Below are 4,618 nucleotides of genomic sequence, written 5' to 3' on the forward strand. Positions count from 1 at the left end.
GGCGGGAAGCGGCGGCCTTTGGTCCTAGTTGGTGGCACCAACCGGGACTAAAGGGTGCATTGGTCCCCGTTGGTGCCACGAACCAGGAACAAAGCCTTTCCTATATAACCAAACACATGGGAAATTTCCTCCCACCCGCCATTCTTCTCTCCAACGCCGCCAGGCTGCTGCGCTGCTACTCGACGCCGGCCCCTGCCCCGACGTCGCCGTCGCCTCCCCTAGCCGCCCGAGGTCGCCGTCGCCGCCCGGTCGCCGTCGCCCGTGCCCTCGCCCGACGCCGTCGCCACTCGTTGCCCTGCCACGACGCGCGTCGCGCGCCCCGGCCCGCCTTTGTCGTCACCGTCGCCCTGCCACGCCCCCTTCCTCGCCGGTTGTCGCCCCTGCCCCATCGCTGTTGTCTCCGCCGAACGCGCGCCCCCTGCCCCGTTGCCGTCCTCGCCGCCGAACCCGTGCCCCTGCCCCTCCCTTGGTCCGGCCGGCGCCCCTCCCCTGTTTTTTTATTATATCACATGCTTGTTTTTTTCCAGATTATATATATATGTATATATGTGAGTATATGTATTGCGTATATTGATTCTTTTCAGATTTTTTTTCATATATATGATGATTTGTATTTTGCGTTTTTATAAAAATGTATATATGTTTGTATGTTCTCTCTGTATATATGTTCATATATGCAAAAGTTAGATTTATATATTTGGAAAAGGATTATCTATATATGTTCTCTGATTTAGTGCATTTTAGGTTAGTTATAGTTTTAGAAAAGTTTTATATATTTAGGAGAGGAAAAAGGGAAATAAGAAAAGGAAAAAGGAGAAGAAGAGGAGAGGAAGAAAAGGAAGAGGAGAAGAAGAGGACAAGAAGAAAAGGAAGAGGAGAAGAAGAAAGGAATAGAGGAGAAGAAGAAAAAATAGAAATTTTTTCTATTTTTTCTTCTTCTCCTCTATTATTTTTTCTATTTTTTCTTCTTCTCCTCTATTCCTTTCTTCTTCTCCTCTTTTTCTTCTTCTTTTTTTTCTTCGATCTTCTCCTCTATTCCTTTCTTCTTCTCCTCTTTTTATTTCTTCTTTGTTTTCTTATGTTTAATCGGGTCTGTTGTCGTCCATATACCCCTCCCGATAACTTCAACACGAGGGGGGGTCGATATACCCCCTCCCCGATAATATTATTTTCCCATGTACGTATGTCATCGTTGTCGATATAAACCCCTCCCGATAACTTCAACACGTGGGGGGGGGTCGATATACCCCCTCCCGATAACTTCAACACGTGGGGGGTGGGGGTCGATATACCCCCTCCCTGATAATATTATTTTCCCATGTACGTATGTCGTCGTTGTCGATATAAACCCTTCCCGATAACTTCAACACGTGGGGGGTTCGATATACCCCCTCCCGATAACTTCAACACGTGGGGGGGGGTCGATATACCCCCTCACTGATAACATTATTTTCCGGTGTATGTGTCTCGTCGTTGTCGATATTACCCCCTTGAAGCGTTGTCGAGGTCACCCCAAACCCTGGAGAAGCAACATCGAGGCCACTAATTAATATTATTCCTTACTGTGATTAGCTAGCTAGTTCTACGTTTGCCACTAATATATCCATATCTGTCATGTTTGAATAATAATTGTCATGTTGTAAATATTTGTAGAAACTATGGACACCCCCCGAGACGAAGCAACAGAAGCGATGTTGGGGGAGATAATCGCACATGGAAGTGATGCCGTCTTATCATTTCTGAACGACACCGATGGTCTGGAAGGACAGGGTGAAGAAGCAGGCTATTATGATGGGTCCTTTGACCCAATGCCGGTGCAAGGAGACCATGAGGACGGCTCCGGTGACCCAATGACGGTGCAAGAAGGAGACCGTGATGACGGCTCCGGTGATCGAACCGAGTCTGGCCAGGTATATATATTAGTTAAGCCTGTGCTGACTAGCTAATTGATGCATTCATTGTTTTGGTATATATACACATATTAATTAACTCTCATCTTTCTTCTTTTTTCTAGCCCTCCGGATCGAGCACAACTTCAGTAAGGAGACGAGGCCCAAAGAAAAAGTTGAGCTCGGATGAAAGGTTTGAGATCACAGCAATCGTGTGCGACGGCGAACCGATTGAACCCATCCGGAAAAAGAACACATTTGCTGCTCAGTGCAGGGTTCTTGTTAGGGACAAGATCCCGATAAGCATCCACCAATGGTATAAGCCTAAAGAAGAAGACCCTGAGGTGTCTTATGTCAATGATATGCAGAAAGATGATCTTTGGACTAAGGTGAAGGCAAATTTCACCCTACCGCCAGAGGAGGATCCGGAGAAGCCAGTTAAAGAGCAATTAATCAAGTCTTTTGCTCTTAAGAAGATGGCAGGCCTATTCAGGAGGTGGAGGAAAGAGCTGAAAAAGTTTGTCGACAAAGAAGAGACACCAGAATTCATCGGCAAATATGAGAAGATCAGAGATCACTGGCGCGCATTTGTGGCCCACAAGACATCGGAAAAGAGTAAGAAGATGTCGGCGACAAACAAGCAAAATGCTGCGATGAAGAAGTTTCACCATCGCACGGGGTCAGGTGGCTACCTCAAAGCCCGGCCTAAGTGGTCCAAGGCTGAGAATGATCTACTTTATAAAGGGATCGAACCAGAGACAATGAACTGGCCAGATCGTTGCCGACCTTGGTTCTTCGGGGCTGGCGGAACCTTGGACCCTGTATCAGGGAAGTGCTGTTGGACAGATGAGCAACTGAAAATACCAGTCAACAGGCTTCGGCACTATATCGATGCAGCACAGCAAGGGGCGTTCATTCCAGACAGGGAGAAGGACGAGCTAACAATGGCCCTCGGGAATCCTGAGCACCCTGGACGGACAGGAGGCACGCCAGGCTCCATTCCGTGGAAGGTTGGTTTTCCGGGCGCAGGCGGTTACAAATGCCATGAGAGGAGGAAGAAAGTGGAGCATAGCCAACTGGAGGCGCTGCACGCAAGGGTACAAGGGCTAGAGGAACGAGAAGTAGATCCCAACAAACGACCTGCCGAAGCTTCCCCCGAAGCTACCCCGCCATCTCAGTGGAGAAGCAGCGTGGCTTCCACCGAGCTGCTTTAGCCGGAGCATGTCTTGACGGCTCCTTCTAGCTACCTGGTGGATTTTATCACGGAGTCTCAAAATTGCCACCTTATGACGCAATGGCAGAACTTAAAATTCATGGCGGTTGTCGGCCAAGTTCGACCTTCTGAACCCGGCGCAACTTTTCACTGTCGTCCGATTCCAGAAGGATATGCTAGGGTGACGGTGGACAAAATAATGGAGGAATTTGAGGACCTCCATCTTGACCACCCTACCGGTGAAGGGGAGACTCACTTGGGTTCTGCTCTGAAGACTCCATGCCTATGGCGGAAGGAGTTCATCAAGCTTCCGAACTGGACGCCTCCTCCTCCTCCTCTGGCGAGTCAGGGCACTCCGCCTCCTCCACCGCCTCCTCCTCTGGCGAGTGACGATTAGGGCACTCGGCCTCCTTCTCCGGCGCGTGGCGGCACTCCGCCTCCTTCTACACCTGTGCCGGCGCGCCCGAGCAGCAAGCAGCCTCCTCCTTCTCCGCCTCGCCAGCAAGGGCGAAAGAGACCCGCTGCCGCCCCGGCTGCTCCGGCGCGTCGTAGTCCTTCTCCTCTGCCTCGTAAGCAAGCATGAAAGAAGACAGACGCCGCAGCCGCTCCATCTGCTCCGGCGTCTAGCAGTACATCCAGCAGAGGCGGGAGGCAATACAGATACGATCGTTCTTTCAAGCCTCTAGAGAAGTTACCGTACAAGAGGACCGAGGAGGAAAAATGCGAAGATCGTGCAGACCGAAGTGAAGGACTTCTTTGAAGGGTTGAAAGCAAAGAGACATCCACCTCCGGAGGAGAAGGTAGATCCGGTGAAAGCAAAGCACACTATCGATGCTCTGAGGAAACCACCAAAGTCTCCGCCAAAAAACAACTATGAGCGCATTACTGCAAAGACATATCTCGAAGCTAACCGGTCGGGAATTACTGTCAGTGATCAAAGGTTAAAAGAATGAGCAGCTGGGAAAAAAATTGCCCAACTCGGCGAACAAGCAAAGCAATCGTGCCCCCCTCTCAATGTGCCTAGCGACATCGTCGCTAATGCTCCGGGGATGGTGCCCGGTTATAACAATCTTGGAGATTACCTGCCTGATGATGTACATTTTGATTTCTTGGAGGTGGATGAACACAGATACGAGTACGGGAAGCCTCTCGCCAAAAATGAAAAATCTCTAACAACGATGATGCGAAGATTCCATAATTGGTACATGAAAACCTGCAGAGAGTCTGGGGGACGAATACCTTGTATCTGAGAATTAAAGAGGAGCACGACCTCGTTGGAACTGATCTGTTGACTGTTCCATTTGAGGAGTTCTTCGAGTTCTTCAATCAAAAGGCCCGCGATAAATTAACGGTCTTTTGCTACTGTCTGTAAGTACTATTTCTATCATTAAGTTTCTATATATAGCTCGGCTCTTTCATTGCATGTATTTATAATTAATTATCCTCAGTAATAATGCAAATTGAAGATCGTCGAGTGCAAAAAACAAGAAATGTATGATATTGGGTTCATTAACAC

This window comes from Triticum dicoccoides, chromosome 3B (assembly GCF_002162155.2).
Source record: "Triticum dicoccoides isolate Atlit2015 ecotype Zavitan chromosome 3B, WEW_v2.0, whole genome shotgun sequence".
NCBI classification, from domain to species: Eukaryota; Viridiplantae; Streptophyta; class Magnoliopsida; order Poales; family Poaceae; genus Triticum; species Triticum dicoccoides.